The sequence below is a fragment of the Piliocolobus tephrosceles genome, chromosome 4, assembly GCF_002776525.5.
Source record: "Piliocolobus tephrosceles isolate RC106 chromosome 4, ASM277652v3, whole genome shotgun sequence".
In the NCBI taxonomy this organism is placed as follows: Eukaryota; Metazoa; Chordata; class Mammalia; order Primates; family Cercopithecidae; genus Piliocolobus; species Piliocolobus tephrosceles.
The window spans coordinates 46,592,985-46,614,584 of record NC_045437.1 but is presented as its reverse complement, the minus strand read 5'-3'; positions in this window follow the sequence as shown (position 1 = coordinate 46,614,584).

Genomic DNA, 21,600 nt, shown 5'->3' with positions numbered 1-21,600 from the left:
AAAAATAAAAATAAAAAGAGCTACAACAGTGTATCTTCATGACGTTGGAGCTGATCCAGTGCAGACGGCAAAGGTGAGAGCTCGAGAGAGAAGGGAAGGCGCAGCAGGAGAGCAACATCGCTGGGCACGGCGGCTATAAATAGGAGTCGCCCGGTGACAGGCCGGCTCCACGGAGCATGCGTGGGCGTCTTCCACCTTAACAAGCCGGAAGGAGGATTAGGAGCGCTGTAAGCAGGAGGCAGAGGCTGGTGGGTGCGTTCGACGCTGAGATGAGAGCCCACTGAGGGAGTTATACTCGGATTTTTTTCCTTCACTGGGTTGTTTAGGAAGCCAGGTCACCAACTGAGGGTGAGGATCATATGCAAGGACCACGGGGGAACAGAACGACTGCCAGGCAGCGGAAGGGCCCACTAAGGGCATTCGGTTTCGAGAGACTTAGCAAGCATCAAAGTAGTAGTAGATTTTTTAATTTTTCTCAAAGAAGCTTTTCAGAAAAAAAACTGAATCTGGTGCGCTCTCTCTCTCTCTCTCTCTGTCTCTCTCTCACCCACACTCACACTCACTCACTCATATGTAGAAGAGGGAAGAAACATCAGAAAGCCACGGTGAAAAACCTATCTGAAGCAAACGTGGGCTCTGAATTGCCATAGCATGGGAAGAAAGGAAGGCTTTTGGTTGAAAGCATGACCTGAAAGGTGACATTTGAGCATGTTCCCCAGATGGGGGTGAAATAGGAGAGAAAGGCAGGATATATATATATAGTGCCTCAGCTACACAATGGACTTGGGCAAGGGGTAGATCTCGGCATGTGTGGTTTGGGGAGTAAGGGGTCAGTAAGAAGAAGGAGATGGAGACACAGCCAGGTGTAACCGAGGTAAAGGAGGTCGAGAAGTAGAATAGGGCATGACTGAAGGAGACAAAGCACGGATGGGCTCTAGATGCAGATGTTTCCACCTGAGCCCCAGTTCTCCAATTCCCAGCTGTGTGTCCTTGGTCAGGTCACTCGGTTTTTGAGTCTCATTTCCCTCCTCTAAAATCACATCAGGGAGCACAGCATATACTAAGTACTCAGAAAAAGCTATTAATACTATTTGAAGTAATAGAACTAACAATAAGGGAATGAAGAAGAGTTAGAAACGAGAAGCTGAAGGGAAAAGAGTAATGCTCTTTTTAAGGTGAGGAGGAAACGTAAAATAGAAGAAAAAATGAAAAAAAGTAAATAAGGAGGAGAGAAAAAGAATTATATGGACAGTGGGCCAGGTGTGGTGGCTCACGCCTGTAATCCCAGCACTTTGGGAGGCTGAGGCAGGTGGATCATGAGATCAGGGGTTCGTGACCAGCCTGGCCAACATGGTGAAGCCCCGTCTCTACTAAAAACACAAAAATTAGCTGGACGTGGTGGCAGGCTCCTGTAATCACAGCTACTAGGGAGGCTGAGGTTGCAGTGAGCCGAGATGACACCATTGCACTCCAGCCTGGGCTACAGGGCTGTGACTCCGTCTCGAAAAAAAATAAAAAAATAAAAATTATGTGGACAGTGAGACTGAGAAACATACAAATAGGAAAACAGAGAAAAGAGAAAAGGAAGGTGCAAATGCAATACACAACTTTATAATCTCAAAATAAAAACCCAACCATATTTTTGATAAAATATGAAGGTTCTTAGAGCATCATGTCTTGCCAGAATGTTTTGACAATGTACAGATTTGAATCCCAGACTTAATGTAAATATCATTAGCAAAATATTGAATTTTAGGAAATTCCAGGCTTTGATTGATAGCTTTGGCATCCTAAGATGACCACATCAGGGTCCAATAAGTCACTTGATGGCACGTTTATAGTGTTTTCTATTTTTAAAGGCCTTTTATGCCATTTCTCAGGCAATCATCAAAACACCCTGAGTGTAGGATGAGGCCCATTCATATTAGCAAGGTTCTGTTCGTCCTTTTCAGATGAGGAGGAGTTTTGGAACATTCGCCTCACCTGCGGTGCTCCAGAAAATCAGCCATGCCGTAGATGTCAAATTAGGAGGAACCTGAGGGGGCTGTGCAGGCTCTGTCTGAACTCCTTTCAGGACCAAATGGGCAGGTTTGTTCTAACTGACGCAGCCTTAAAGGAGCCAGGATGAAGGTTTTTCCAACCTCAGCACTTTGCCTCATGTGCTTATTACCATGACCTGTGTGCTGTTTACAAATTTTCGAAAGCTAGTAATAAGTATGCCAGAAATGTGGACATGTGGGAAAGGTGAATTTCTGCGACCTTTCTGAACCTATCTGAACCTCATTTCCATTTCGAGTCCCATCCCCTTTCCCGGCATTGCAGCTAAGTCCCAGTTGATGACGTAGTTCTAAGGTGCTGGGGAGGGGAGAAATGAGTCTGAGTCCTGCCTGCCTTCTTTGCCGGCTGACATTCCGAGATGTATATTGTTCCATCCAAACTTCTGACATCCGAGCAAACAGCCCAGGGCCAAGGGCAGGGACCCCACCTCCCTGAGATTCTCAGACTTGACTGGGACCTGCCCAGTGGTGGGGAAGGCCTCGCCACGGTGACCCACTGGACTGCCATCTTCCTTCCCTTCTGACTGTCCTTTCTCTCAGTCGGGATAACTTTCCCTAGTCCAGGGTAAGGGATGGTATCAGAGGGAAGGGAAAATAATTCTAATTACATAGTTATCCAATTTTGTTTATCTTAGGCCTAGGCTTCTGAACGGGAGATGCCAAGCGTTTAATTCTCTTGTCATCCATGCTTGGGCAGCAGCCTTCCTTCCTGGGGGTGATAGAGACAAAATTCCCAGGTGTTCACATTATTGCTAAGGTGGGGATGAGTGTGGGGGAGCAGGGAGCAACTACTCCAGGTTGCTACCTCACGGTTGCCCAGCTACATGGGCATGGATGCCTCATTCTAAAATTACTTCTGAACGGTGAAACCAACACCGTGCTCAGCAGGCTGTGTTGACACTGGCTCTGGGATGCCTGCACATTGATGGTGAAGGGCCCGGGTGCCCTGCAGGACAGTAGGATGGTCCTGATAACAGTCATTTGAGGCAAGAGCCCCAAGCAAAGAGTGGAACATATTCTCGCATGAATTCTGGAATCCTGCTCAGAGCACATTTTCCAGTCCTGGGGAAACTTGTTTTTAAGTTTCCATGTGATACAGTCTACCTGGGAGGCCCCATCTCACTTGGCACCATCTCACACCAAAGAGGCCTCACTTGAAAATCTCATTTTTCTTACAACAGATGCTGGGTTTCAGTCCAGATGCCTTAGACATGTTTTTAGTGTATATGCAGTGCTGGGCTGGGATGGAAATAGAGCCAAAAAATGGTGGGAGAGTGTATGAAAGCCTCCCCCTTCTCCTGTCTGGCTCTTTGAACATATTTGTTTTCTCCAAGAAAATTGGCTAGAGGTAGCAAAGTCTACAAAAGTTGAGCCTGTAAGGAGCTAAGGCCAGCAATCTGGACTAATGATAGCTTCCCAGTGGAAAACACTCCTGGGGATCTTAGCAGGACTCTTCCATCTCTGGGACAGTGGACAGCTTTGTTTGGAATAGCAGCTTTCAAACTTTAATTAGCACAACAATCAGGGAGTTTATCAATAATGCAGATTTTCAAGCCTCCCCCTCAAGATAGTCTGGTTCCTTGTATCTGGACTGGGGTCCAAGAATTAGCATGTTTAGTAAGCACCCCAATGTGATTCTGATACAAATGTTCCCAGATCACAAGCTGAGAAGCACAGTAGTGGGACCTCTTTGGTGGCTCTTCATGAGGCCAGCTATAAAGACGCCTGAGTTTCTATGAAGCCACCTGGCTATTCCCCTCCCGTAGCTAATCCCCTAAGCCCCAGAACTCACCTATTCTCTACAGCCAGGTGGATCCACACGCCTCCTGTACCTGCCCACCTGTTTTCCATTAACAGTGAACTAGCACTTGGGCAATTGTGAATAACACTGAGTCCACAAGACATCTCAAAACAGGTATCTAAAAGCCAATGTAAATAAACAATGGAAAAGAAACTTTTGGGCTTGCTTTTGCAACTCTGAAGCACTTAATTGTCAGTCCCACACAGTTTAAGACTTGCTTATATACTGCCTGGTCTGTTTGTTTGTTCTTGTGTGTCTTCATTTTCCAAATAAAAGGTAACTTCTTGGGAAGAAGCCTCAAACTTTTATTTTCCCTACAGCATCTACTATGAAATTGGTATTCAAGATAGGATGAGTTTCTGACTTATAATCAGGTTACTTGCAAAGGTTGATTTTTCAGCCAGTTATTTGGATTTTGTTTCTCATTAGGATAAGGTTATAAAGGGTAGTTATGTTCCCAGACCAGCCCCCAAATGTCTATTTAATTGGCGATATAGCTGAGTAGTACTACAAGACCTAAAATCATCTACAACAGTGCTTTTATGGGGAAATGCATTGCAGATTCCAACTGACGATGCCAGGAGCTCATTTTTCTGGCCTTGGTTCCAGGACAGGCCTTGACCCATGTGCAGTTAGAACTATCCTCCTGACTCTACACACACACATACATATATTAGACTGGCTGTCTTGAGGTGCATGTTCCAAAGTTGGGGAAGGGGTGTCACGAGTTCCTGTTGGGAGACTGGACTGGGGATACAGGGCAAAGTGTGCTCCTGCCAGAGTCATAATATCTGGAAGAAAGCACATTTCAGGGATATATGTGGGGCAGTGGTACTGGTGGGAGACTGGAGGGGTCCAGAGGGCACCGACTCCCTTGGCTGCAGTTGCAGAGGCCAGCTTGGGCTGTCTTGGCAGTCACAGCAGTGGCAGCACAAGCTGTAATGGCCACATTGGCTGGGGTCCCATCATAAGCCTGAAGATATGTTTTGGGGTAGTGACATTTTAGTTATTTATTGCTGGGTAACAAACCATTCTAAAATGTAGTGACTTTAAAAAAGCAACCATTTTATTTGCTAATGATTGTGTAATGTGGGCTTGCCAGTGGCCATTGTGTGGCTGCAATTGACTGGTGGAGAGTTTGGGGGTCTGTGCTTTCATGGAATGCCAGGACTACTGGGTTCTCTCTGTCTTCATGTAGTCGTGGGACTTCTCTATGTGGCCTCTCCAGTGGAGTAGCCAGACTTCCTTACGTGGCAACTCAAGGATCCGAGAAGCAAAAATAAACTTCTAGGACTCCGTAAAGGTAGGCTGACCCCTGGCGCACAGTTTCACTTCTGGTTTAAGTGGTCCCAGGACAGCCCAGATTCGCGGGAAGGGGCTTCACAAAAGCATGAATTCCAGGAGGGATGGTGCAGTAGGGGCCACCAAGCTAACACACACTGCATTTGGTGTTCTGTGAGAGGCCCTGAGGCCAAGAGTATTTCGTTAATACCTCAGGAGGCCAGCAGTATTTCCATTACAACCACCATAACCAGATTGCTAACATTCCTAGAAAAAGCCTCTGAATAATGTTTTTACTTCTCACATCTTTTCTAAAAGTAAGTCATCTTTCTGCAGAATCCATCCTGCCACTTTTGCCTTCACGTTTTCTCAATTCATTTTTTTCATCAATAAAGCTACCTACTTTACATAGGCAGAGTTCTCAGTCATAATGTCACAACACTTTGGTAAATTACAGTGGATTTGGAGGTGTGTCAGGATAATAGCACATAAATCCCTAAAGTTTGCAAATAGTTTATTCTTAAAAAGCCAGCTAATGTAGGTATAAGGTTAGCCCTATAATAATATTCCTCTTTGATTTACGTATTTACTTGAGGAGTAGAGAGAGGGGTGGAGTTGGTGATAGTGCTTTGGAAATGGGTGTGTAACCCTGGTACAGCAGAGGTAGACCTGGCTGTTTCCCCAGTCTCCTCTTCCCTCTAGCAAAACTTCTATTTTGTGGTGGCAATGTGCCCAGCCTCCTCTCCAACTAAGTATGGCAATATGACCAAGTTCTGGCTAACAAAATAGAACGGGAAATAATGTCTGAGACTTCTAGAAAGGTTGCTTAAAGGAAGCAGACTTAACTGGGAAGTGAGCCTTGTGGCTCGCTTTGGATTTCTTCTTCCTGTTGCCTGTACTATGGATGTAATGATTGGTTCACCAGCAGCCATTTGGGACCACAAAGTGACTTTAGGTTAGAAACCAGACTCTAGAATGGTAGGTATAGAGATAGATGGGTTAGTAATGACCATGGAGCTTTGTTCCAACCCTGGACTCTAGAAATACAGAGCTAGAGATCAAGATCAAGGTGGACATAGAGAGGTTCTTTTTGTTTAAGCCATTATTTTGGATTTTCTGTTATAATGAACCCTATCTTCTGTACTTGGCCATACCCATGAGGATATATAGCCTGTTGTGAATTCCATTGCTATGAATATTGCAGCAGAGAAAATGGGTAGGAACCAATGGTCAAGGCTATGGAGAATTTTCACCGAGACTATCTCTCAATCTCTGTGTTCATCAGCCCTCTTGCCAATCCTTAATGGATTTGAGGAAGTATTGTTCTGCTTAGGCTATAATGATGCCCTTCTCCATCTCATGGGCTTCCCATTCCTTTCCTAAAGATCTTTCTCATCTGCACTCGTTCATTTGTTTTTTTTTTCTTGTGTATCTGCATTGACTAGCATAGCACCTGACACAGTGTAAGTTTAATAAGCCGTTGTTAAATGAATGAACAAACTTCTGATCTTCCCTGTGCCTATGCACAGAATCTAGAATGCCTCTTCCCTTTCCTGTTCACTATCACATTTCTATTTTGTCTGTATAGCTTGTGTTCACCAAGCCCAGGGCTGAGCTAGATAAGCTTGGTAACCAAACTGCCATTAGTACCCATGAGCAGTACTTGCCAAGTGGATGGTGTGTTTGTTTCATGTTTAAGACGTTGCTTTACTTGGGTTCTGTAAGAGGAAAGAACAGAGTCCCAGTAGAAGAGGAGGTATCATTCGTTGCAAACCAGTCACTCTCCTAATAAAAGCAGAGATGAGTACGTGATTTTAGTCAGGACAGGGATGGGGGAATAAGGAATAGAAGTGACTGAAGAGATGACTACTCAGGGGAAGGGAAGAGGCATCTCTCAGCCTTGCCATTGGGGAGACAAGGGCATTGGGAGGTAGTTCCCATAAAGCAGGAAATCAAATGGCAGCATCTGTATGGAGGTTTAAGCTGAAAAGCAAGAAAACTTGGATACCATGGGATGTAGGGCCCACCTACGTAGGCATCTCTAATGGGGCCATTCACTAGGTATTTTCCATTCTTCTCACATAACTTCATTGTAGTAGCCAACTGGGTTCTCAACCTTGGTATCTCTTTATATTTATTCCTATAGATTTTTTTCTCTTTTTTCTTGTTTACAATTAAACCATTTTATTTCAATTATTTGAATTATGAAGGTACATATTTACATAATCCAAATAATAAAACTGACAATCCCTTACCTCTGCATTTAATTTTTAACTGAAGACTTTATGAAGATGATAAAAGGGCTTGATGAGAATGATTAGGCCCATACTCTGAAGTAAGAGCCAATGTAATTTTCAAATATTAACTGCATGCAATTAATAAAAAGGTATACCCTAAGCTTCATAGCATTCCTGATTCCCTTCTCACAGAGGCCCCAGAGACAGCCTTTAACCAGTGGGGCTAAGGGAGCCATCTCTCTTTTGGTCTGGTCTAGAGCCTCTTGCATGTTCCATGGTAATCTTGCCTCAAACACTGTTATCCATGTTTAGGTGTCTGCTTCTTGCTTCGATGTCTTCATTATTAAATTTTACTTTTTGGCTTATAATTTGTCCAATTGCAGGTTTCGAAGATGATGTCTTTATGAATTGATTTCTATGGAAGATCCCGCTTTCCTCTAATATCTTCTGCAAAATATTGGCTGTCACTCTGGGATAAGGTAGCTCTGTTTCTCGAACTTGAAGGCTTATGATTATCTTTGCAAAAATCAGCATCCTCTGTCCTGGTACCATTTGCAAGCTCATGGGAGGAGTCTTTTAAATACTCATTGGTTGGAAAGAGGTTCTTTAAAACAAAAAAAGGAGAAATACATTCCTGGGATCCAACCTTGTGGGCAAAGGTGTAACAAACATGAGCAGACTTTTAACCCACCCATAAGGAAGATCTCCATGTAGTGCTAAAACCAGGAAAGTGTGTATGTGTATATGTGTGTGGTGTGTGTTTTGTGTACGTTATAACGGTTGTTCCATTTAAGCTTGCAATAGCCACTACTCCTTATACCACATCATGTATGATATTAATATTTTTCTATAGGTGCTTGCTTTGTTTATATTTATGACTAAACATGGTTTGGCTGGTAGTGCATATTTCTCTAATGTCCATCCTTTGGTGTGCTATCTCAAGTCTTAAGTTTTTAGAAATATAGCTCCCTGCTAATTTATTATATAGCACAGAGCTCCATGTAAACATGGTGTTAATCAATTTTGATGATGATAATTTATCAAAAACTTTAGAGAATGATACTGAGATGCCTTTGAACAAGGTTGAGGTTTTGGTATAGCTCCACTGCTGGAGTGTCTTCCTTCAAAGGATGTAGGCATTTTAAAACCAGATGGAAGCACAGTATAAAAAGCATTTGGTCACACTTTCCAAGGGATTAATTGAACTAAAAAAAAAAGCATAAACATCTCACACAGATTGGCGATGCTGCTGCCGATGACAATGATCTCAACCTTTTACTTTAAGGAATCTAAAACGTTTTTGGAAATAAACATATCTGGACTAGAAGCCAACCGTGTAAATAAGAACTAGCCTCTATTGCTCCTGTCTGAAAAGAAATCTGAAGGAGTTGGTTGAGATTTGTTGTGCTTGTCTTAAATAAGTTGAATATCCTCAGCCTTTCCCTTCTCTTACCTTTATTGTTTATTTGATATTTTTTTCATAGGAATCTGCATCATTGCTCAAACATGGCAAGAAAACAGCCTTCAGGTCTAAACATATTTACTTCTCAGAGTTTGTATTACAGTCAGAGCTGGAAAATGAATGCCAAACATAAATTCCTGCATGCAAAATGCTTCCCCATCTACATGGGCTTGACAATGACCAAGTCTGGGACTCAGGAATGGTGGAGGCTCGTTTAGGCTGTAACCTCCATGAGGCTGCACTGGTTATGCTTTGAACTTTGACTCTAACCCACAAAATGATACTTTTCTTGGTGCCTTGTTGAGTTTTGGAAATCTTTCAAAGTTACCATAAAATATTTAAGACACAAATAGAAAACTCTCAACTATTCCTGCACATCATTAGTGTGAGATTGTGGAATCTTTTTCGCAGTGTTGACACTGTCCATTTTTCCATGTACTTAAAAATGTTTATTTTTAGTTTCTTTTCAGTCTGCTTTCCAAAGATTACCTGGCTTTCAAATATCATTTTCTCCAGGGAGTCTTTACTTTTGCAAACACTCTGAATAAACATTCCGTGGCAATTAAGGCTGTCAGAGGAAAAGACCAATACTTGTAGTGTCTCATCATCCTCACCAAGTTGTCACCTTCTTAAGGAAACCAGTCTCAAAGTGACCCACTACATATTTTAGTATGTTGACTTTTTGAAAGAACTAGGATATTCATCATTTAATTATCCCCGGGGACCACTGTTTGATAAAACATTTTTAAAAGGAAAATTGGTGTTTTCAGGGTCAATTCTGCAACCTTAAACATTATTTAGTCAGCATCAAATACCCTTTAGAGATGAAAGGTGACCTCATCAGCAGCACACTGAGATTTAAGCTCAGCATATTTTTCCAGAAAATATGGATCTTGCTCTTGGCTTTCTAGCGGTGATCTAATTTTCATGGCTATGTTAAAAAGAAAACACACAATAAAAGGATCTGAAGAGCTCTGTTTCATGTTGGAAAAGCACTGTAATTTATGGTCATGTACTTAATCAAAATGCTTTATCTTAGTATTAGGAACTCTAAGTTTCATTTCAAAGGGATATCTGAAGATCACCACCAAATTGAAAAACCAGGATTATCTGGGTAAATTCCAGACATGTTCTTCTGCTGGAAGAAATCACAGCACAACTGCTTTCTAATGTTTGTTCTGGTGGATAAGGCCGAAGGCCATGTTCCAGAATATTGAATTCTAGAGCAGTGGTTCTGAAACTTGAGGATGCTTCAAAATCACCTGTGGGAGGGGGGAGGTTATTAAAACACAGATTGCTGAGCTACCCTTAGAGTTTCTGATTCAGTAGATTTTGAATTCATCCTGAGAATTGAATTTCTGCTAATGCTGTTGGCTCAGGGACCACACTTTGAGAACCACTGGCCTAAAGTTTGGGCAAGAGAGGTTCACCAGTGGTTCAAATAAAACAGACTGGGAGGTGTCAGAACATAGAATTAAATATACCAAGGGAATGAGGGGGCACAAATTGAGGCAGAGAAGTCAGGCTTATGGTGAGATTGAGCAGAAAACCTGAAAAGAAGCAAACAAGAAGTTGGCACTGGCATATCACATCTACTTTGGCACCTCAGTCCAGTGATGAGAGAATACAGAGGTAAGAAATTCTCCACTAGGCCAGATGGATATTTAGCATTAAGACAGCAGCTGTCAAGGTTCAGTTCACTCAGCTGGGGTTTAGGGATGGCTCCAAACCTGTAGGGACAGCTGATAAGAGTATTGTAGGGCCCTAGTCCTCAAAAGGACTTGGAAAAACCAAGAAGATTGCAACAGGTATTCAATGTATTGGTTAAGGTAACTCTTGCTGCTGTAACAGATGCAAGAGAACCCCCAAGTCACGGTGACTCAACTCAGAGTTAATCTCTTGCTCACATACATTTCTTGATTAATAAGCACCTCTTTTTAAGGGGTGACTCACGTTACCCAGTGACCAAGGCTCCTTTCATCTTGTGGATCTCCCATCATCAAGTGTAGCTTACGAGAGAAAAGCATTGAAGATCACATGTAGGAGGTTTTTAATGGACCAGGGCTGGAAGGGACCCTCACCACTTCTGCCTAAAATCCACTGGTCAGGAATTGACCACATGGCCACATTAACTCAGCAAATCTACCTGTGTCCACCGGCTAAGTGTCCAGGAGGAAGAAGAAACGGGTTTGCTGGCCAGCTAGCCTGTCTCTGCCATATTCAGATAAGAGGAGTAAGGCAGAATTATAGTTATTAAAATTGAATCACAAGAGGAAGTTTTGCCCACCAAGTGATGCACTGGATGCACTAGCTGGGGATGTTAGCTCATCATTGCATGGATCCTGTAGGTGGGGAGCAAAGAGGGTTGCAAGGCTGCAAGACAAGGACGAGACGTGGATTAACAGCTTTTCCTGAATATGGTGGTTGAGGGAAGGTTGCATTCTTTCTCTGAAACCCTCTCATCTCAAAATAACACATCGAGGAACTCAATAATGTCCTACAGCTATAAACAAAAAGTGTTTTCTCTCCATCTTACATCTTTTAAATGAATCCATCCAAAATATCCTGGATAGAGTTCATGTTACTAGTACAGGTACATATTTCTTGCTTTGAATATATTTTTAAAATTGTATTGTTGGAAATGTTAATTGAGAAACATTACTGCCAGTTTTCCTCTCTTTAACACATTTAGAGAAGATCTTCAATGATAGCACAATTGCACGTGAAAGGTTTTCAACAAACAAAAAGACTGAAGACTACTCACTCTGGGTAAAATGAAGACAGAGTGAGAATATAATCACACACACAAAAATAGGGAAGTATCTTAGTGTCCCAATTCCCCTTTTCACCACTGCTCAGGAGAAATAGCCCACTCCCTACTTCAATTTGCCTTGAAAAACAGTATAAAATCTGGGAGTCTGATCTCAAAAAGCATGCAAACCACAGAATGGTTCTAAAAAGTTTTAAAAGGCTCAATCCTTTCAAAAAAGTAATCTTGCCATTTTGAAATAATTAGGGATGATTCCATGCCATGCCTGCTATGGGTTGATAGTGTGATCCACAGGCCAGGTAAGTGGGGTTAGCAGGGTCATGCTTGAATCCATGGTGATGTCATAGCAATCTTACTGATTGCTCATGAACTTTTGTTTTTCTTTTTAATTTTTAGTCATTGGTTACTTATTAGTTGCAGCTGTTTTTGCTTGGGGATGGAGTAATAATTGGTTTAAAGCACTAATTTATATCATTGTGCAAAAATCTTACATAAAAACATCTTTATAAAATCATAGTGTTTTTGATCTTATGCTCCCTAAACACAAGGAATATCCTTAATGGCAATTAATTCAGACCTCATCATTTTGGATAACACAGTCTGCCATCCGTATCTGTAGGCTCTGCATCCACAGGTTCAACCACAGATCAAAAAGATTTTTTAAAAATAGGCCAGGTGCAATGGCTCATGCCTGTAATCCCAGCACTTTGGGAGGCTGAGGTGGGGTGGATCACCTTAGGTCAGGAGTTCAAGACCAGCCTGGCCAACATGGAAAAACCCTGTCTCTACTAATATAAAAATAAGCTGGGCATGGTTGTGCATGCCTGTAATCCAGGCTACTTGGGAGGTTGGGGCAGGAGAATCACTCAACCCAGGAGGTGGAGGTTGGAGTGAGCCGAGATCATGCCACTGCACTCCAGCCTGGGCAACAGAGCGAGATTCCATCTTAAAAAAATAAAAATAAAAATAAAAAATACAAGTAAAGGCAGATATTTGTGTAGCTTTTACATTGTATTAGGTATTTGTAATCTATAGATGATTTAAAGCATATGGGAAAAGGTGCATAGGTGATATGCCCATCATATACCATTTTATATAAGGGACTTGAGCATCCTCAGATTTTGGTATCTGCATGGGCATCGTGGAACCAGTCCTCTGAAGATATCGAGGGACAATTGTACTTAAAAGTGAATATATGAGAAAATAACCCTTCAGATTCTTTAAAGGAAGGAATGGAGATGGCTCTTATACATCTTAACTATTCACATGAAGAAGTATGAGCTGGAGGAGAGAGGGATTTATATCTGGCTGGGAAGGTGCTATCAACCCCAGCTACACTTGAAAATCATCTAGGGAACTTGTAAAAAATACCACTCCCTGGGGTTCCTCCAGCCAATTAAACCTGAATCTCTGGGATGGACTCAGCATTGGTATATTTTTAAACCTCAGAGAACCACTGGCCTGGAAGATTCTCACTCACTTCCCTTTGTTTACGTGACCTATGACTGAAAGTGGAAGTGGGGGAAATGCCCGAAATGGGCAAGGAGAGCACTCTGGGAAAAGAGAAAGTGGATGGGAAAGTGCTCTTGCTTTCTTCTAGTCCTACAAACAGAAGGGCCTCAACCTAATCTGACCCATACACAGTCCTACCAACTGGTTTGGGCCTCCCATCATCTTTTGTTTTGTCACGAGGATTTCAAGGTTCTCAGATGCCAAGAATCAAGAGTCCAATTGTATTATGTGCATCCAAGCCTGCTGTAGTCATGGGTCATGGCCTGTTTCCTCTCAGTATGGTTATCAAGCTGAGATAGCTGGCTCCAGATCCAGAGTTTTTTGCTGACCGTATACTCAGTGACATTCATCCATTTATTTACTCTACAAATACATTCACTTGCCTATTCTAGGTACAGGCAACTTATTTGGCACCTGGTTTAACCTGTGTAGTGAAGTAACCAGATTCAAGGCCTCACACTGGAGACCTGTGGTTATGATGCTACCTTACTCCTGAGCCTTGGTGATTGTTGCCATTGTCAGACGCTGGCTCCTGGGGTGCAGCCTGCTGATGGGTAGTGACAAGCTCCCCAACACATCCATGCTCAAGCAGTGGAGGTTGCTAGTGACCAATACCCTGTATCAGGTTAATACCTACCAGTGCCACCTAGGGATTAGAATCTTTACAAGTTAAAATAACAGCTAGAAAGGTCCTCTTCGATGCTAACCCTTTCTTCTGGGCCATGATTTCAAAGGAAAGACCATGATTTGGCATAATGTTTTGTAATTGAGTCTCTGTTGGACCATGCACAATGGCTTTCTCCAGGCAACTATTAACCATTTCTGTTGCTAAAGAGGTCTCCATCTGACAGACACAAAAATAAATAAGGCTACATTTTGTAGCCTCTCAGAAGAACAATTCAAAATACTACCTTAGAGTGTGCCATAGGTAGATTATTTTATGCCCACAGGTAATACCTGCCTTTAAAAGTTTCTGGACCAGGCCTGGCGCGGTGGCTCACGCCTGTAATCCCAGCACTTTGGGAGGCTGAGACAGGCGGATCACGAGGTCAGGAGATCAAGACCATCCTGGCTAACACGGTGAAACTCCGTCTCTACTAAAAATACAAAAAAAAAATTAGCCGGGCGAGGTGGCGGGCGCCTGTAGTCCCAGCTACTCGGGAGGCTGAGGCAGGAGAATGGTGTGAACCTGGGAGGCAGAGCTTGCAGTAAGCTGAGATCCGGCCACTGCACTCCAGCCTGGGTGACAGAGTGAGACTCCATCTCAGGAAAAAAAAAAAAAAGTTTCTGGACCAAAGTTGCCTCACCTTTGTGGGAAATTTCAAGCTTTAATAGCTATTCAGGTAATTATTTACTCACAGTGAATTCTGCCCATATATATATATATATAATATAAATATATATATATATATACTATATTATATATATATATATATATATGAGATTTTTAGCCTAGAACCTGGGAAAGGTAAAGTAGTCCTACTTTCCAGATAAATGTTTATCTCATGTCTTAGTCTGTTAGTGCTGCCATAACAGAATACCACAGATTGGGTAGCTTAGGAAGAATGGAAATTTGTTTCTCAAAGTTCTGGAGTCTGGGAAGTCCAAGACCAAGTCACTGGCATCTTGTGTGGACCTTCTTGCTGTGTCTTCACATAGCATAAGATACAAGGGCAAGAGGGAGTGAACACCCTTCTTCAAGTACTTTTATAAGGGCACCTAATCCCATTCACTAGGGAGGAGCCCTCATGACCTCATCACCTCTTAAAGGCTTCACCTCTTAATATTATCACATTGGCAATACCTGAATTTTGGAGGGAATGCATTCAAACCATACCATCTCATGATAAAATTTCAGTGTTGATACCTGCCATCAGAGCATATGGCTCACTTTGCTTTCAAACACAGACTTGGGCTCCCACTTCTGCCTAGCAATCAATACAAACAATTCTCAAGAGTGAGCATCTCTGAGTCATGCTAACCGCCATTTCTCTAGGCCCTTTGAGGTCTCTCTGTATGTCAAGATAAATCACCAGGAAGTTATGGGTCTAAACTCCCAAAGAAATATCTTCAGAGTTATGATTTAATAAACAGCTTGCCCTCAGTGTTTATTGCAGGTCAGTATAAGAAATGACTGCATGAAAATCATTTCTATATCTTTGTAAGCCACTTTTTAGTCTATATTGTCATTTATGTAAAAACCCAATGAAAACCTCCCTCAAAGAATTTATTGTTAGGAAAAAAACAACTCACTACCAAAGAACTTATTAAGCTTCTCTTATCAGACACTGGAAATCATAAGGCTAAACATATTTCCCCTTTTCCTCCGATTGCTATGAGGCTTAGGGTTTAATTTCATGCTCAGTTACAGCAATTTTATTTAACCTAGGTCTCTGATGTATTTATCATCTCTCTCTTCTAATGTCTAGCTTTTAGTCCATTTTGATCCTTATTTTATGGTTCTAATGCACCTGTCTTCTTTCAGAAAGTGTTACTTTTGGAAGTGTGCTGAGGCATTCAAGCCTCACTACTTCATGTTCTGACTCAGTCTCAGAGAGCTCTCACCTCACCAAAGGAAGATCCCAAAGGAGCAAGATGCAAATCGTGTTCATTTTGACAAGGTTTGGAATGTACCATGTGGGTCTGGGCCCAAGAAGCAGGCTGAGGTGGGGGGAGTGCCAAGCATCTTGGGAAAATCTTTGTCTGAATAGGGAGGGTAGGAAACTGAATGGACCAAGGTGGTAAAAGATGGGAATCCTGAAGACAAAGGGTATTCAGGTGTCTGTTAAAAGCATCAGCTCTGACTTAGACCTATGTGCAGTCTACATATTCCATCTTATAAAAATGACATTTGCTGGAAAGTTCATATATTGCAAAGTCATTAAAGCTGTACTTATTGGCACATTGTTTTTTATTTCCTGCTCATTAACAAATCAAAAGAGGCAGAGCTGTGAATAGTTCTACTAGAATGTGCTGCCAGGTCCATTGGTTTTGAATAGTCCTAAATAATCTTCTGAATTGGGGCCAAGTGGGTAAGTGTCCTAGCCCATCTCTGTTTTAATAACATGCAACTCTTTCTACAGGTGTGTTGATGGCTACAGGTGTGTGATATTACTGATCGGAAAGATGACGCCTCTGTAGATTTTCCATACCTGAGCTACTCACAGATAGAATGGAGGGGAAAGAAGGAAGAACAATCTGAAAGGCACTTGCAAAACCTTGGGAATCAAAGCAAGGCAGTAGGAAAGCCTTTACCCTGGACTAAAGATAGATGTTTGCAAGTAGGGGGTTTAATCTGAAAGGAAGGCTGAACTTGATGAGAGGTGGATAGTGCATGGGAGCAGAGAATGGCAAGATCTTTGGAAACCCAAAGCAGAGGTCGGGGACAGGGGGCCTGCTGACAAAAGGTTGAAACAAAGAAGAGATAAATAATTGCCAAAGGAAAGGAGATGCTGAATGCAGACATTTCTTTAAAAAAAAAAAAATTCAACAAAGATCAATACACATGACTCAGGCAGGTGAAACCAAAAGAAGGATCTCCAAAAAAATGAGCAGGTAGATGCTGGGGCAGCTGTTAAAACGGAATCAGTCAAGTTCATCTTGCCAAGTTGTAAAACTACTTGAACTGTGTGGGTTCTGGCCTGAATACAAGGTTTCTGTATAGACACAAGAGGACCTTCAGGTTGAAAGAAAACAAAATTATAAGTGGAGATCAGGTATATTTTTGGACATCAAATGGTTCCTACAAAATGGCATTTTGATTAGTTAAGTATAAAAGAATCAAACACATGAAAAAAAATGTCCCTTAAAGCATGTAGACATTTTTAAAGACCTTCTGTAAAGCTGTTGTGTAAAAAGTTTCTGTAAAACAAAGGAAACTATCAACAAAATAAAAAGGCAGCCTGTGATTTGGGAGAAAATATTTGTGAAGCATATAGCTTGTAAGAGGTTAATATCCAAAATATGTAAGAAACTTACGCAGCTCAACAGCAAGAAAAAAACCCCAAATAACCCTATTTTTAAACACAAACCAAAGACCTGAATAGATCTTTCTCCGAAGAAGGCATAAAAATGGCCAAAGGTATGTGAAAAGGTGCTCAGCATCACTAATCATCAGAGAAATACAAATCGAAACTGCAGTGAGATATCATCTCACATCTGTAAGGATGGCTTTATCAAAAACACAAGAAAAATAGCAAGTGTTGATAAGGATGTGGAGAGAAGGGAACCCTAGTACACTGTTGGTGGAGATGTAGGTTGGCGTAGCTGTTGTGGCAAATAGTATGGAGGTTCCTAAAAAAAATTAATAGAACTACCATATGACACAGCAATTCTTCTGGGTGTATACCCAAAGGAAATGAAATCACCACCAAATAAAGATATCTGCACTCCCATGTTCACTGCAGCACTATTCACAATAGCCCAGAGATGGAAGCAACCTCAGTGTCCATCGATGGATGAATGGATAAAAGAAATTCTGGTGTGTGTGTGAGAGAGAGAGCGAGAATGTTTTTCAGCTTTTAAAAAGGAGATCTTGCCATTTGTAACAACATGGATGAAACTATAGGACATTATGCTAAGTGAAATAAGCTAGACACAGAGCGAAAAATACTATATGATGTCACTTATATATGGAATCTTAAACCACTGAAAGCATAGAAACAAAGAGTGAAACAGGAGTTACCAGGGGTGAGGGGAAATGGGAACATGTAGATCAAAATGTGCAAAGTGGCAGTTATGAAAGATAAATGAATCTAGAGATTTAATGTACAGTATGAAGGTTACAGTTAATGATATTGTAGTCTGGGAATTTGCCAAGAGAGTAGATTTTCGCTATTTAACCACAAATAAAAACAGAAAAAAGAAAGACAACTATATGAGATGATGGGTGTGTTGATTTGCTTGACTGTAGTGATCACTACAGTCTTATAAGTTATAAGTATACTTACAAGTATATCAAAACACATTATACACCTTAAATATATATATTGAATACTTTTACAAATGAAGGTGCTCACATAGTGTATTTGGAAATCTGATAAATGGATGAGGTGGAAAACAGAGTTTGAGATGTTCTGCTCAACCCAAATGACTAGTGGGATCTCACAGTCCTCCCTTGTTATTTTCACAGTAGGATTTCTATCCTATCTCTGTGTCCGTGTTTTGGTGTCTCCTCTTAACTAAATGACTCCAACATCAGTCTGAAAAGTTTCCCAAAACCCTTCATTATAGGTGTCTACTAAAAAATACTATTTCTTAATCTGAGATTAGAACAAGGGCATTGCCTTAATCTGTGCCGACTTAATATCTAACTCAATCTGTAGCTTTCCTTGTATCTCTTGGAAACAGTACCTTTGATAAACTGCTCTTGTCCCATCCTTCTGTGACATATTATGTGAATGTCTTTGAGTCATGCTTCTGATGGCAGAGACAGACATGCCCAGGAAACTGAGGGCTGCACATCTCGGCCAGCTGCTGAGAGGGGGATGCCAAGGCATAAAGTATTCATTTTCCCCAGACGCCATGTGAAATTTCTGGTCCTGGTGATTTGGGCAGAACTGGGGACTTTAAACACCAAGTACTCCTTTTGTTACTGTACAAGTATAAGTAAGTGTTGTACAAGTAGGTGTTGAAAACAACACTTCACCAAAGGTTCTCAGACAAGTGCCATCCAATAGAAATATGAATCACAAATGTGAGCTACATTTTCTGCTAGCAAGTGAAATGAATTTGAGTAGTATATTTTAACATAATATGTCAAATATTACCATTTCAACATTTAAGCAATATTAAACATTTATCCTGAGATTTTACATTTTTAAGTTGGTTCTCAATCTTTGAAATCCTGTGTATATTTTACAGTTAGAGAGCCCCACATTTCAACTTCCCATTATCCACATATTGAACAGCCTAGCCCTAGACCTAGATTTTTAACACTGGCCTTGAGGTTGCATCACTGATGATGAGAGAAAGAATAAGATGTTGAATTAAAGAGATTGATGAAGCTGGGGGAAGAGGAATCCATCTCTTTAAAAGGCGTGTTACTCAGAGTGAAATCTATGAACTTCATATGTCAAAATCACCCCAGAGGTGTGTTAAAAATGCAGAATTCTGGGTTTGACCCTACCTCTACCTAATTATAACCCCCAAGGTTAGGACTTAGGAATCTCAGTTTTCTGGAATAATTCTCTCGCACACTTACCACTCTGATGTCTAGAAGAGAAATCATGAACATGAGCCATTTGCTATTCACAGAGTAGCTGTATTTTCTTCATCCTTAATGGGTTTTTAAATGTTTGAGTTGCTGTTTTAAAATCAGGATCACATACACACAGTTTTAAATAAGCTCGAAAAAGTCAGAAAATCTATAAAGCTACCGCCTGCATTTCCACATGGCAGCAATGGGCTAGGGGTGAACAGTTGGGCATTCTCTAGACAGAACAAGAGCTGACTAGTTTGTGATGGGCCCAACCTGGCCAAGTTAACTCCTCCATATTACATGCTAGCTGCTATAGACTGTTTCAAATATTGTAAACATTTTTACAGGAATTTTAGATTTACCGAAAAATTGCAAAGATAGTTCAGATATTTCCCGTATACTCTTTACTCAGCTCCCCTGATGTTAACACCTTACATAACCATAGTGTATTTGCCAAAACTAAGCAACTAACACCAGTATAATGCTATTAACTAAACTATAGACTTGATTCAGATTTTACCATTTCCACCTTAAAAGTCCCTTTTCTATTCTAGCATCCAATCTAATTCCATGTTGCACTTAGCCCCATAGCCTTTTGAGTTTATGATTGCTGGTGGAGAGCAGCAGACCTAAGCCGGCTACTTCATGTCCCTCCCCACTCCCACCCCCACCCCCACTCTTTTATTTGAACTTTCCCCAGGTTCTGTCAGGCTCATCAGGGGCCGGTGATTCTTCTCAAGCAGTATGCAACCCCAGACACACTTTAATTCCGACAGCTGCACTGGCTGTGCAATAACAGCTGCAGCTACAAATTGAACAGTCTTCACACATCCAGTGTGGAAAGAACTCTTCATTACAGGGATCTTTTAGCACACCTGCACTCACTGATGGCAATGCCAGTAGCACCATCTTCTAATAAGTCAGACAGCATTATGATTTATCTATGAAGATTATTATATGACGATAGTGTTCAGATGGGACATGAGCTGCTGGATTTGTGGCCACACAATTTTGTATGCATGCACTTTCTCCAAAGGACTACCTAACCTAATGCCTTTTTGGTACGTGGAAATGCTTAAATACATTGCATCTGAATCTCCCATCCCAAGAAATGAAATTTAGACATAAAGAACTTTCACTTTCCTTTCTGGCTCTGTTTAACATGTAAATTTTCTTTCAGTCCAGTAGGACTAAACCTCTTGAGAAAGTGCCTTTATTTCTTGGCCACCTTTCCTTGAGCAGAATTCCAATTTTGCAGTGCCTGAAACCACTAACTAGAATATATGCTGATGTTGCCTTAACTGCAAGAACAAATCCAATTAACAAGTCCACAAGGAATAGGGTTGGAACTGAGCCATTCTTCCAGGTGGAAACATCTTTCTGTTAGACGTGCTTCTTGTACTATTCACCCCCAGTCCTCTGATTGTCCAGATAATTCACGGCCTGATTGGGGGCATTTGGAGTCTAATAAATTCATCTTCACAAACTCTGGGGATCAATGACTAATATATTCAATGACTTTTCTTTCTAATCTTTATTATTTCCAAGGCTGTCGCCCTCTGACTCTAACACCTGAAATAATTTAATGAACAATTTAAAACAGAAGCTTTTTGCATGTAGTGAAGTTCTGGAAAGGTTAGCTAGTTAAGATAGCATAAAGTGAAGGTTCAAATAAATCAAAATAAGAGGTTGGGTTTCTATGGTTGAGCCATAAAGTGTCTCCTATCTTAAGCATCTGATACTGCAAACATACAGCCACTCAACTTCCTGGATTACTGTCTAGCAGTTTCATCACTGTGTTTGTTGTATCATAAAAAAGATGAGACTTCCTAAAAATGCATGCACTGTTTATAGACAACTCTTCTTCCTTTTTCTTTCTTCCTTTCTTTCTTCCTTTCTTCCTTTCTTCCTTTTTTTTAAGAGACAGGGTTTGCTCTCATGCCCAGGCTATAGGTGCAGTGGTGAAATCACAGCTCACTGCAACCTCAAACTCCTGGGTTTAAGTAATTCTCCCTCTTTAGCCTCTGGAGTAGCTGGGACTATAGGGGCACACCACCAGGTCTTGCTTAAATCATTCTTCTTTTTAAAATAATTTCGACTCACTTCCAGTGTATTTATTGGTACCTAATATCCCTGGAAGGTCTGCTCTACTTTACACAAGACCAGGAAATTGCCTTAGAAAACAATGGTTCATATTTGTAGAAGACTTTCAGATTTTCAAAATCCTTTCAAACTATCATTTCATTCTATTCTCTCAGTAGCCTTCAAGGGAAGGATAAGA